We start from the raw sequence: 15,607 nt of genomic DNA on the forward strand, positions 1-15,607 counted from the left end.
AATGAGAATGTCAATTTTTTTAGGTCGGAATGGCAAACAGTCCTTAACAGATTCCTTTTTGATCAGGCCAGAACATATGTTAAAAGTTTTACGCTCGCAGTAATTATTTAGTTATATACGCATCTTGTTCAGGATCACAAACATTACCCAGAATGTTCAATTTTTAGGACAAACTATATGAATTTAAATTTTTTTTTTAGATCACGCTTCATTCTCGCAAGTTTAAATAGGGCCCTTATATATGATTATTTGTATGAATGAAGCTACTGTTAGGTCTACCCCTTCAAAGAAACAAAAAAAAAATTTGAGCAGTCGATCGGGGAAAATCTTGGTGAAAAATTCTGCCCCCCTCCCCCCACTTGGCGAAAGCTGTATCCGCTCCTGAAAACCTGATAGGATTTATTTGAAAGAGAAAACAATAATCAGATATCATAAGTGATTACCATGTACGAAATACATTTCTCTATGCACAATAAGACGGATCCAAACAATACTTTGTTTTTAATCTTGCGTTATGCCACTCAATCCTTCACATCCACTAAAGGTCATAAATAGCTTTGATTTGCGCATGCACATCCCATATATGTCTATTAAGAATGACGATAAGAATGAAATAAATCTCAATCAGAAAATTATATCTTGGTAAAAAGAATAAGGGTGAACATTTGTTTTTATTTTCTCATTTACATTATCACACACATTGGATTAGAACACAAGGCTGTTGAATCAATTTCAAATAAACTAGCTTTTTAATAACAAATTTGAATAACAGACACTAAATGGAACTGTAATTTAATATAAGATAAAAAAAGATGGTTATACATGTACATGGGAATATAACTTTACATCCTAACACATAAGGTGATGATAAGGGAATTCTATTGAAAATGTAATACTATAGTCCCAATGACATGATGCATTTGTAAACAAAAAGAGGAAATACCCTAACAATACATTTATGAAAATAAAAACCAATCATACATAAAAATAACATCAATGTAAGTTGTTCAATCTTTCCAAATAGCAATTATAAGGGGGAATGAAAATATAATTTAATTTCAATATTTCCTGATTGTGTTAACTTTCATTCCATAATAAATTGTTTTAAAACATTATCAGTTGAGATGTTGATTAGATTATGACATACCAGAAACCACTTTTGAAATAAGTAAACTCTGTTCAGCTAGTTGTTTCCAAAGTTGATGCTTAAAACTTGTAGTCACTGAGGTCATTACCTTAATTGCATGATCTTTGAATTAACACATGCAATTATGATAACAAAATTAGTGATCAAGTACATTTACCAGCAAATGATCCATAATGAAGATATGAGGTGCTAAAATGTGGCTACACATTAGACCTGTGCCATTTCCGTTATCAGTCCAAGGAAGCATTGTTGTCACAGACATATTATTAAGGTCAAAGCACATGTTAACACATTTTGAATACTACACTAACATACACAAGGAGTGAATAAAATTACAGTACTGTCAGGAGGCCCTGAACTTGTAGCTAGATGAACGATCCCCATAAACCGAACACAGCTGGGTTACATGCAGCAATAAATATGCAGTAGCTGATAAATAAATTTGTACATGTAGATCTAGCACCGTTACTGCTAATGAGGACATAGACCAAAGCACTTTGTGTCAACATTCCGTTTGTAGATTGATTCACCTGCTGTCTTGAGAGGTAGATCTAAGCTCTTTTATTGGATTTTAGCCTCTAAATATCGATTAGTTAGAATCAATCTTGGCCTAGACTAGGTCTACATCTACTGTAGATATTCACCAACATTAGACCCTATTCCAGAGTAAATAGACTTGAGCACTGTCTGCAGTTCAGTTGTTATATTACAAATTTTAATCTAACAACTGCATTGCATGCAGTGCTTAAGCCTCGGTAACCTTACTACTGAGGCCTAACGTTAGATCTATATAAGTTTCCTACTTAAAAAATCTAAAACTTTTAGCACATTTGCCTTTATAAAATATATTTAAAAAACAGATAGGGATACTTTCCTCTCTGATGGGATATTTAATATATATATTAGTAGATTTAAGATTAAGACTAGTAACTTAGAACTAGGCCAAGCCTAGTCTAAAGTTAAAAAGTGCCTCCACCCATTGGTGGCGCCATCCCTGCAATTAAGCGCCTACAGCCTACAGGGTGGGCTAAGGTTTCCGCCGTCGAAAGCTCCGGCGGCGCAGCTCCCTATCTTTGGCTAGGGTCTTATGAAGGCTAGTCCCATATGCTAAATTTTATGAACTGTTTTTGGTAGAAATTAAATGGATTTCCCCCAAAATAACATGAAACAACTTGTTAAAAGAGCATTCAACCTTGACAGTCATAATAAAACACTATTTTAACACGTCGAGGTAGTTTGTGCTAAACATGATTACACAAAAATTGAAAAAATACCATTTTTCTCTCTTACCAAACACTTTTTTTGACATTATTTTGGAAGCCGATTTATGCAAAATAACACCAGATGTATCTACAAAAAGGCAACTTTATATGTTAAAATACTCACATTGGCATTTAGAAAATATATCCATGAGTTGAAAGTGTCGAGGTATTTAATCACTAAATGTGAGAAAACGTGTAGTTTATGGATATTCCCGGGGGTATGCACCCAGCAGAAGATCACAAGCGCAGGAAATATGCCTGAGGGAACTAATTTGGGCTCCATGAAATATCGGACCAATCACAGCACACTTCCGGTTTCGCCACTCTGTCTAGATTGATAACTCTGTAAATGTAATGGTCACTGTGTAAAAAGAATATAGATGATGAAGGATGATATCATAAGCCAGCCCTGAAAATTATAAGATCGAAATGAATGATAACAACAAAGTTATTGTCCTTTTACTATTTGTTGACTTTGCAATAGAGGGCGCTATTTGTAAATTTTATAGTCACTGATGCGTAAAAATTCATTGAATTGTGAAGGATGATACCATTAGTGAGACGGAAGTGAATAAAAACAAAGTTATGGCCATTTTACGATTTTCCTAATTTGCATTTCAATAAATATTAACATTTTTAACATAGACATCTTGGATTTGAATTTAGGGCAAGAAGACTTTTTATATGAAAGAGCATCTCTTAATCTACTGCAATTTGTTAGAAGTCTGTAGCCTGCAGGATGCAGGACGAGATTAGGAATGGTATGCAAATGGACGGGAAATTTACAAAATGGTGCCTGGATGGTCATGCATGAGTGATTTTGGAAATATCGAAGACGAGAGGCACAACTAGGGATGCTGGACAACATGTCTACCAAGTTTGGATGAATTTGGATGAGGGACAGAGCCAGGGCAGAGCTAACAAAAACCATGTGTTAAACAAATGGGATTTTATGGAAGAAGAAGAAGACGACGGAATACGGAACAACAACAGAGCATTGTTGCCTGTAGGCGTCAATGCAATTAGATGTATATTTGGGATCTTTTATCACTTTATTGTATTTTTTCCAGCATTTCATTATAACAGACATAGATAACACACAAACATAAACACACACACTAACACAAATGGTACACACCAGAGCAACCATACTCACCACCTTTGTTTTTATGTTCAAAATTTGACAATATCTATACGAAAGTGAGTGGAAAATCATATTTCCCGAAGAAAAGTGGTAAATACCGGAAAAAAACGGTAAATACCAGTGAATACCGCTTATTTCCCGGCGTCCGGGAAATATGCCAACCCTGATCTTAGGCCATGTTTGGGATATTTGTTGATTTGTCATCATAACTCTGAAAGTTTATGGATCTAGTTCATGAAAATTTATGGATCTAGTTCATGAAATAAATAGTCTGGTCTGTTAGCGTCAAAAATGCCCTACTTGTGGACACGGTGGACAAAAGCATGATTTTTTCTCCAGACCTTTATTTATGTATAAGAATTAAGAATGGGGTATGCTCCAAAAAATCTGGCTGCAGGAACAGTGAAAAAATGGGTGAAAATGTCAGAATTTATGAGTTCAGATTTGTCTGATATAGACTAGCGCTAGTGCAAAACTCAATAGCAGTGCATTATTTTGCATTGGATTAGTTCTTGAATTCAGACCCATTTTGAATAGATCTTTCAAGTCCTTGCATCTCAATGCACCAAATATTTAAAGCAGATGCTAAACAAGCTGAAGGGTGACGGTGGAGGGGGTTGAATGTTGATGTGTATGTACATATTTTGGTCTTGGGGGAAAGATTTGCAAGACACATTTTTTGCATGTGTTGGAAATTGTGTTGCCATGGTAACAGTGTACCATTGCAAAAATAAGGTAAAAATCTTGCAGTTGGAACTTCTTCCTCTGTTTTCATCCAATTCTCATGAAATTTGGCACACACATTGATCTTGAGGTGAAGATGTCCAAGGCTTATATTTGTGTGTCTTTCAGAAATCTTGTTGCCATGGCAACAACATATCTGGTGAAAATGGGGGGAAAAACCTTACAATTCAAACTGTTTCATCAGTTTTCAATCAATTTTCATGAAATTTGGCACACACATTGGTATTGAAGTAAAGATGTACAAGGCACTTTTTGTGTGTGTTTCCAAAATCGTGTTGCCATGGGAACAACATATATTATATGGCAAAATTTAGGGAAAAAAAAACCTTGCAATTTGAACTACTTTTTTCATCAGTTTTTTTTGTTGTTGTTGTTTTGAACCAATTCTCGTGAAATAATTATGGCTCACACATTGGCCTTGAGGTAAAGATGTGCAAGATCCTTTGTCAGAGAGTGCATTGCCTTGGTAACCACATTTGGCCAGAAATATGGGGAAAACTCATTGTGGATCAGTCTACTTCTCAGTTTTCAGCCTGTGCTCATAGAAGTTGACACAAATGTTCATGTTGGGTAAAGATTCATATTCAGTATTAAAAGGGAATCAAGCCTAATTGGTCATAATGTTGTGTGCATGGAAAAGGAGAAAAATAAGAATGGTGAAAGTTTTAAAGAAATCGGACAAGCAAAATAAAGCTATGGATGCTATAAAATTAAGATCCCTAAGGCTACTTGTATATGTAGAATTCAAATTGGCAACTGGGTTCAAGTAAATTATGACAAGGGGTGAGGCCGCAAGGACAACGTTCCCATAACACTAGTTATCAGGATTTTTGGTTTTCTCCTAAATCCCTATTCCATTGGGGCCGTAATATAAAGCCGGTAGTATGTTTTATGTCCTCATGAAAGAAAGATATAATTTGAAGTAAAACTTTTGAAAATTTTTTTTTTAGCTAATTAATTATTCCAGTACATGGAAGAGTGGTCCTTGCCTTCTTACATCACTATGACATCACATATGCGGTCAATTTGAAGTCTTCATGGGTATAGTGATTACCAATGTTTATAACTTTAATATGTTCACAACTTTGTTATGGTTTGTCCGATATTGTTCAAACTTTGACCTATAAACTTGTCTGATTTTTCATTTTCCTCTAAAAACAAGTGTTTATTTGGGTTTGATTCCCCTTTATAACGTCATATATATATTAATCACCTTCAATAATATTTATAGGCTTTTTTGGGGGGGCGGAGAAGGTCCTTAAAAACTGGCAACATAAAAATATAGAAGGTTAAAGGCCATGACCATGAGGAACTTAAACACTCTTAAAAAAAAAACCTTACATTTTTTTATTGGGGGGGGGGGCTTTAGAAAATTGCCACATAAAGAGTAAAAGGAAATTATAACGACTAGGAACTTATCCCCCCCCCCAAAAAAAAAGGGGGGGGGAATCCTTTACACTTCAGCATATTAATTTAAAGCCTCAAACATTCTGCTTTGAAAAAAAAAATGTTTCCGGTGTCCAATTAATCAATGTTTAATTTGAAGCATGAAGCAGGGGCTGACACAGAAATATACTGAAAAAATTAAATGAAAGAAAATATAAGGCTAAAATCTATTGTGCACATAGGTATATTTTTGATATGGTATGTTACTGAGTCATGGATTGCAAGTGAATTTCTAAAACAAGTAGATTTTTGTATATATTTATATTTCTATAATTAGTTGCATGATTAATGGTACACTTTAAAATATGTCAGAAAAATATACTTAGAGAGAGACAGGAAACAGGAGATGGCATGGTGAAGCTCAAAATCAAGAGTGATGTGAAAGTTAAAAAGAAAGAGTAGGAACGGAATATGAATATGAATAAAAGACTGAGTAGGAGAATATAAATAAACAATGGTTAATTGGGTACTGTAAACAATTTTTTTATCAAATCTGAATGCATTAAACTTCAAATGAATGGTCTGAAGTGCAAAGGACTCTTCTTACCTTTGAGGGGGGGGGGGCATTTTCTGCTAAAAAGTATATCAGCCCCCTATTTTTTCGGGGAGGGGGTTAAGTTCCTAGTCATAATCCTTTAACTGTAATTTTTATGAGGCCATTTTCTAAAGACCCCCCCCCCCAAAAAAAAAGAGTAATGTCTAGCTTTAAAAATGCATTGACCCCTGAGGGACAAAGGTGTAGACTGGTTTGAGCATGGGGAAGTAGAACTAAAAGTGGTATGGGGAGGGGTGCACATCTTGGAGAGGTGGAACTAAGGTTTGGAAAATCAGCTGTTGAAAGTAGAAGGGGTACACATTTTGTTTTGCTTGCCAGTGTTGGAACTCCCCTGCTTCAGCGGAAGGTTTCATATTCACCCAGTGTACCTCCAGTCTATATGCCCTTAAGGGGATGCGTTTTTTAAGAGTGTTTATCATTTTTATGTTTCTAATGGCCACTGCCTTTAACCTTCTTTGATGTCAGATTTAAAGGACTAATCCTGCCCCTTCCCCCAAACCCTGAAATATTAATGAAGGTGATTAATACCCCCACATTTTAATGCAGAGAAGACATTTAGAATTTAATATGAATCTTTACCCCAAGATGAATATTTCTTCCAATTTTTATAAGCACTGACAAAAACAGGGGGAGAAGTTTGATCTACAATAAGTTTTCCTACATTTCTGGCTATCATATGTGGCTACCCTGGTAATGCACTCTCTGACAAATGCAAAAAAAAAGGTTCTTGCAAATCTTTAGCCCAAGGCCAATGTGTGAGCCAAATTTCACGAGAATTGGTTCAAAACTGATGAAGTAGTTCAAATTGCAAGTTTTTTACCTAAATTTTGCCACATGATATTTTGTTACAATGACAACACAGTTTCTGAAGCACCCTAAAAAAGTGCCTAGTACATGATCTTTACTTCAATACCAATGTGTGTGCCAAATTTCATGAAAATTGATTGAAAACTGATGAAGCAGTTTGAATTGTAAGTTTTTTCTCAATTTTGACCATATAATATGTTGTTACCATGGCAACAAGATTTCTGAAAGACACACAAAAGTGTGTCTTAGACATCTTCACCTCAAGAACAATGTGTGTGCCAAATTTCATGAGAATCGTTTAAAAACAGAGGAAGTGGTTCTAACTGCAAGATTTTTACCTTATTTTTGCAATACACTGTTACCATGGCAACACAATTTCCAACACATGCAAAAAATGTGTGTTGCAAATCTTCCAAAGACCAAAATATGTACATACACATCGACATTCAACCCCCTCCACCGTCACCCTTCGGCTTGTTTAGCATCTGCTTTAAATATTTATTGCATTGAGATGCAAGGACAAACAGAAGATCTGTTCAAAATGGGTCTGAATTCAAGAACTAATCCAATGCAAAATAATGCACTGCTATTGAGTTTTGCACTAGCGCTAGTCTATATATCAGACAAATCTGAACTCATAAATTCTGACATTTTCACCCATTTTTTCACTGTTCCTGCAGCCAGATTTTTTGGAGCATACCCCATTCTTAATTCTTATACATAAATAAAGGTCTGGAGAAAAAATCATGCTTTTGTCCACCGTGTCCACATAATTTCGCTAACTGACCAGACTATAATCAATTCACCGATTGTCTTGCACTAGTCTTTGGTCACATGATCAAGGTCAAATGTCATTTAGGCTAAATGAGCATATTTTAATGTATGAATGGTGTTTTTGAGAATAGTTATTCAATAGTTGTTTTTAAAGTCAGCACTGCTGCTATATTGAATCGTGTCATGCAGGCAAAACTGCGCCCAAGGCATTTCAATTGTTAAAAATCTTTGTAGCCTTTTAGTCTGTCTTTATTCAAGCATTTTAAATGTTCAATGTTTATTGAAATTTTATTCTTAGATGCAAATCTATAAAAGTGCGGTGATTGTTTCCATTGACTGTTTTGTGTCATGACCTGGGCCTACCTTAATTTTTATTATGTTTTGTATTGACTTTGTAAATTTCTTTCCTTTATTGTGATTTCAATAAAGTGATATCAAATCAGTAATAAAGAAAATTTAAAGTGTTAAATTAGTCAGGTTCAGTGACATGTGCTGGCAATCTTTGTATCCTAAAGATCAAAGTACTGTATTTTTAATGTTCAATGTTTATTGAAATTTTATTCTTAGATGCAAATCTACAAAAGTGCAGTGTTTGTTTCCGTTGACAGTTATGTGTCATGACCTGGGCCTATCTTGATTTTTATTGTCTCACCTGCATAGCAGAGTGAGACTATAGGCGCCTCTTTTCCGACGGCGGCGGTGACGGCGGCGGCGTCAACATCAAATCTTAACCTGAGGTTAAGTTTTTGAAATGACATCATAACTTAGAAAGTATATGGACCTAGTTCATGAAACTTGGCCATAAGGTTAATCAAGTATTACTAAACATCCTTTTAGAGTTTCATGTCACATGACCAAGGTCAAAGGTCATTTAGGGTCAATGAACTTAGACCATGTTGGGGAATCAACATCAAAATCTTAACCTGAGGTTAAGTTTTTGAAATGTCATCATAACTTAGAAAATATATGGACCTAGTTCATTAAACTTGGACATAAGGTTAATCAAGTATCATCAAATATCCTGCATGAGTTTCACATCACATGTAGGTCTTTTAAGTCATAATAGTTGACCTACTTTATGGTGACCCCCATGAAGAAATCTCCAAAGTCACATGTTTAGAATAAATGAAAGTAGGATCTTTTTCCCTTTCTTCATGATATTTATATCAAAAGAAACTACATGAAATGAGATTAAAACTTTCAGTTTATTGTTCCAATGAAAATCCTTCCAAAATCCATGCTGGTACTCTGGTATTATGCTTGCATCCCTCCAAGTGCCACACCCCTGCATATGAATGAATCAGCCCAGATCAGCCAGTCCAAAGATGTGAACAACTCATTCATGAACTATTCTTTGAGACTGACCCCAGGTGGAGCATTTCTTGAACAATTTCATCCCTTGCCCACACCACGTCCCCGCCCCCACTTGTGGCACTGCCCACGATTCTACACATGTATTTCAAAAAAAATATTTTGCAAAATATTTAATTTGAAATACCTTTTAAAATTACGGTTTTTTATCATTTGAACCTACATGTATAACTGGGTCTATTTTTGGAGACTAGTCGAGAAAGTACTGGTGAAGACGGGCGCATGTTGGAATGTAGTTTTTATTGTGTGAGGCAAGGTTGCATTATTGTTTTGAAACAAACATGAAAGGAATTCTCCAGCTCCCACCCTTATCTTTCTCCCTCTCTCTCCCTCACACACACACACACACCCATGGGGGAGGGGTCAATTTATTTCTGAAGTCGTGACCTCTCCTGATAAGGGAACCACGTGCCTTCTTCTGTGTTTCCCCAAAAGTTTCATTGGCTATCCGAAGGTCCAATCAGCTCAAGTGAGCTGGGTTGTGTGTTTTCTTATTGTTTTGTGCACGCAGACAATGGCCGGCCGGCCAGCTGTGTATAGCTAGCTCATCGTTCGGCGCGGCTTCGGACTAGACTGCATACATGCTCTGGACGTCGCTGGTAAAGCTAAGGTATTGAATACTTTTTGAGATCGGAGAAAAGTTTTTCTAGCTCAGAAAAAAAAGGTGCATACTTTCAAAAGGGGCACATTATATATCAGAAAAAGGGCACATTTATGAGAAAAGGGGCACCACGGCCATATAAAAAGGGGCACATTTTTAGTGGCCGTAACTTTTAGCAAAAAGAAGAAGGGCATGACGGCCAGTAATGGGGGCATCGACGGCCATGGCCGTCGATGGCCGTCGATTATTTCGAGGCCTGGATGATTCCAAAAGTACCGGAATAGTCCATTTTATTGATGGGGGTGCTGCTACCTCTCATCATGGACGGACATTTCTACTCAAATTAAATTCACTCTAGTTTTTGTCTCACCTGCGAAGCAAAGTGAGACTATAGGCGCCGCTTTTCCGACGGCGGCGGCGGCGGCGTCAACATCAAATCTTAACCTGAGGTTAAGTTTTTGAAATGACATCATAACTTAGAAAGTATATGGACCTAGTTCATGAAACCTGGCCATAAGGTTAATCAAGTATTACTGAACATCCTATTAGAGTTTCATGTCACACGACCAAGGTCAAAGGTCATTTAGGGTCAATGAACTTAGACCATGTTGGAGGAATCAACATCAAAATCTTAACCTGTGGTTAAGTTTTTGAAATGTCATCATAACTTAGAAAATATATGGACCTAGTTCATGAAACTTGGACATAAGGTCAATCAAGTATCACTGAACATCCTGCATGAGTTTCACGTCACATGACCAAGGTCAAAGGTCATTTAGGGTCAATGAACTTTGGCCGAATTGGGGATATCTGTTGAATTCCCATCATAACTTTGAAAGTTTATGGATCTGATTCATGAAACTTGGACATAATAGTAATCAAGCATCACTGAAAATTTTGTGCAAGTTTCAGGTCTCATGATTAAGGTCAAAGGTCATTAGGGTCAATGAACTTTGGCCGAATCGGGGGTATCTGTTGAATTACCATCATAACTTTGGAAGTTTATTGGGCTAGTTCATTAAACTTGGACATTAGAGTAATCAAGTATCACTGAGCATCCTGTGCACGTTTCAGGTCACATGACCAAGGTCAAAGGTCAATGAACTTTGGCCGAATTGGGTGTATCTGTTGAATTACCATCATAACTTTGAAAGTTTATGGATCTGATTCATGAAACTTGTACATAAGAGTAATCAAGTATCACTGGATATCCTGTTTGAGTTTCAGGTCACATGATCATGGTCAAAGGTCATGTAAGGTCAATGAACTTTGGCCATGTTGGGGTTTTTTGGTGAATAACCATCATATCTCTGTAAGTTTATTGGTCTAGTTCATAAAAAGTGGACATAAGAGTAACCATGTATCACTGAACATCTTGTGCGAGTTAGAGTAGTATTCAAAGTCAGCACTGCTGCTATATTGAACCGCGTGATGCAGGTGAGACGGCCAGAGGCATTCCACTTGTATTGTTTTTAAAGTTACTCTAATTTGGTTTGGATGTGCTTGCACTCTGAACATTACTCTATTATCAGACATAATATAGTAGAAAAAAAATATTGGGAAGTAATTTTTTTTGGTAGGTGTTAACATTTCCATTTTGAAATATCCGCCCGTGATGGGAAAAAAGATGAAAAGTTTTTTTATTCTTTATCAGAATAGAACTAAAAAATAAAAAGGTGTAGAGGTATCTCTCTTTAACACTGTACATCATTTTATTTGAACATAGCTGAAATCCATACATTTTATCCATATCATAAACTCAATCAAAAATGATCACGGACAGACATTAATTTCATCACGGACGGACAAAATTAATTCACTCAAATTCAATTCACTCTAGTTTTATTGCTTTGAAAGTTACTCCAATTTTTTTTAATGGTCTTGCACTCTGAACATTAATCTATCATCAAACATAAATTAATAGGAAGAAAATATGGGAAGGAAAGTTTCCTTGTAGATTTTAACATTTCTGTCCGTCCAGGATCATTTTTATTAGGATAATGTCTATGGATTCAGCTTTTTATTCTTTATCAGAATAGAAACAGAAATAAAATTGTGTAGAAGTATTTCACTGGACACTGTATATCATTTTATTTGAACAGCTAAAATCCATACATTTTATGCATACAATAAATCAATCAAAAATGATCACAGACGGACATTAATTTCATCACAGACGGACAAGTGAAATACTTGTGGAAAGATTCATATATGCAAATGAGAAACTTTGCTGAGCAGATTATGAATTCAATTTTAGCTTCTAATTGCAGTGAGAAATGGCTCTGAGAATTATTCAGAACTCAAATGGAGTAACTACCTACAACTCGTCACATTTTTTTGTTATATCTTTGTTTGGCCGTTATTGGGGCTATTTTTTTGTCAGGAAAAATTGTTACACATTATTGGAATGCAGATAGGGGTGGAAAGCTGCATGTACATGTATACGCCAAAAAAGCAGGTAATAAAATATGGCAAGAACAAGTCCAAAGCTGTGGATTTCATCAATTGAAGCTTGCAGAAAGTGATGGAGAAGAAAGTAGAATGCAATGCATAATCTGATATTAGCAGAAAAATCAATTTTTCCATGTACAAACCTATGGATTCACAATGCTTCTTACAGAACATGACATCACAGTCTTGAGGCTTGTGAAAATTACATGAATACCTTTTTTTGAAGTCCATTATGGAGCTAATTTTAAGCGAATTGCTTAATATCTGGTAAACTGTGAAAATGCATAAAGCTTGCACTGCAGTGTTTAAAAGTTTTAATAAGCTTTGGATTGGTATATCAATTTCAATTTTGGATTCGGTCAGTGCCTAAATACATGAGGGCTGTTGATATTATGGGGTGTCTCCACTTTGATATGTGCAAAAGATGGATTTAAAGAGAGCCCCGACAAGTGTTGATCCAACAAACAAGCATAAGGATCAGCGACCTGTTGATCTTTTCGATTTAGATTTTTGACCTTAAAAAACCCCTCTTTGCTCTTGGAAAATTAATGCCTAAAAATCATCAAGATCATAAAAATACTTGTATCAACATGATCATTGATCAACTAGCTGTTGATTTGGAACCTAGTATTCTACAATTTAAAAAGACAATATTCTTAATTTGACAAGAACTGTGTTTAGAGCAATCATATGTCTAGATTATACTGTGCGTCTAGCATAGAAACCAAGTTGCTATACATCTTAAATCAAGTTGCAGCAATTTGATTGACGTTGTAGCCACTTGATTGTGCAACTAATAATGTTTGATAATATTAAGATATGTACAAATCATCAATACAATAGCATTTGTTCCCCCAAGAAAGTATTAAGAACTTCTTACAGGGTACTTCCAATGTATTTTGATTGTGTCCGTCCGAGATGTCCGTCCGTGATGGAAAATATTTGCAATTTTCTCAGAACTTTGATATTGGCTAAGAATTCAATATGCTGAACATAGAAGCTAACATACCCGAGTGTTAGTTGCATTAACAATTATTGGTCCATGTTAAGCTGTTTAGATAGAAACAATAAAAATGTACAAAAATTCTAAAAACCACATTTCTATCATGTCCGTCCATGATATGGCACATTTAGTGGATACCTATGTTTGTAGGTAACCATGGCAACAAACTTTTTTCATCATTCAGCATACTTTGTCCTACCCTTCACTACAAAGCACAAAGGAACCTTGTTCATCTTATTCCTAATTTGTTACAAGCCTTCAAAACTTTCAAAATCTATCAAATGTCCGTCCGTGATGAACCGGTCACGCTCTTATTGTGATTTCAATAAAGTGATATCAAATCATTAATAAAGAAAATTTAAAGTGTTTAATTAGTCAGGTTCAGTGTCATGTGCTGGCAATCTTTGTATCCTAAAGATCAAAATACTGTATTTTCTGGTAAATAAACCACTTATTTTCCCCTCTTTAAAACAAGTTGGATGCTGTTTATACGGAGAGATAATAGTTTATCCTCAGAGAGGAGAGTAAGTTCCTGCATTGTTTCAGGAGCACCCAAGAAATATTCAATATTTAATACAACTACTTGCGTTTTGGATATCCAGTTGATATAAAGTATAAACTGAATTTGATTTTCTAGTTTTCTTTAATGTCATTGCCTGGGCTATGGACCTGAGTTTGATTATTTCCAGTGGATTATTCATTTTTTTTTATAAGAGTCAAAAGGGGCCTAAGCTTTCGATCCTAGCAGAATCTTCTTCGGAGGCAAAAGGACAAACATATAAAGTGGAACAACCATAATAGACTGGGATGGTCGCTAAAATTGTGACTTTCCGTGGGGCGGCAAATGCAACCACGGTTCTTGGACATGATGATATGGAAAATATTATGAGTGAATACATGCAACATGTTGCCATCGCTAAATTCTGCTCCTGACCTCAAAATTAAAATAATATGCGAAATCGTACCATTGATTCGACTGGAAATTCCGCCATTCACCCCGTCTGTTAAGGATATCCGCGAACGCACACAAGCGTGTACAATGCATGTAACCTCGTTCGCGTTTATATTTTATTTGTTGTAGAATCTACGATGGCCGATAAGATGTCGTGTTTTGACAGCGAAAATGACGATTTACCAATAGCAAATATATGCTACATGCACGTCTTACCCAAGGAAAGAGGGCCAGCAAATTTCTTTCAAGTAAAGAGCTAGAACAAATTTAAGCCTTTGCTGCATTCGTTGGTGTAGACTACCTGGGACTTCAGAATAAAAATAGCTATTCGTGCAGCAGAGAAGTTTGCGATTGACTTGCATGCAGCCCGGCCAGCATTTCAGCAAGATCCGAATGGATCAAAATATCGCGTTACTTTTAAAAGAGGGGGCACACCTCTGTTTTAATGGCATTTTTACATTACAAATTTTATTATTTTTGCTTCTCAAAGGGGGGGAGCAGGCAATGAGGCAAGATTTTGAGGGGCAAAATTTTTTACATTTTTATTACAAAAATCCAATTTTTGATTTTGACATAATGTTAAAGACGATAACATATTTTTCACCCTTCTCTCTTTCCTTTTCCTATTTTTTTCTTGGTCTGTACGCCACGGTAAACAAGATTTTGTTTGTGATGTGGCATGCTCGAATCAATTTTTTAAAAATAAAAAAATCACTTTTTCATGACAATCTAACTGTTCTTCTTTCTTTCCTTTTCCAGTTTTCACTTTTTATGTTTTTTCTTAGTTCCCTTTCCCCTTTCCTCTTTTTTCCCTTTCTTTCTCCCCCTTTTCTTCTTTTCCCTTTTTTTAATTTCCTGGTGAACTCCACCAGGGGGACAGCTTGCCCCCCCCCCTGTTAAGCCACTGCTCCCTGGCCCGGGCTGCATGCAAGTCAATCGCAAACTTCTCTGCTGCACGAATAGCTATTATCTGACTCCAAAGACACGTGTTTATTCTTTTTATTGGAACAAAATGATTGCATAGCTAGGAAGGCTGCCTTTAATTCTAAATAGTTAATCTCATTATTCTGTGCTCTGATCTCTTCTTGAGCATTCCAACGTCCTCCCACATGGACCGAACCATTAGATGCACCCCAACCTAAACCAGAGGCATCACTTGTGATATGCATAGCCGGGGCTTGCTTAGAGATTCGTGATTTTCAGCATTGAATGTTTGAGATCCACCACCTCAAGTCATCCTTGGCAGCCCTTGACAGGGTCATATCGCGGTCATAGTGACCTTTATTGAGCTTAAGTGCTTTTTGTTTCTCTCTCTCAAGCTCTCAGTAATGTAGCTGACCAAATTGAAC

The sequence above is a fragment of the Lytechinus variegatus genome, chromosome 15 (assembly GCF_018143015.1).
Source record: "Lytechinus variegatus isolate NC3 chromosome 15, Lvar_3.0, whole genome shotgun sequence".
Taxonomy (NCBI): Eukaryota; Metazoa; Echinodermata; class Echinoidea; order Temnopleuroida; family Toxopneustidae; genus Lytechinus; species Lytechinus variegatus.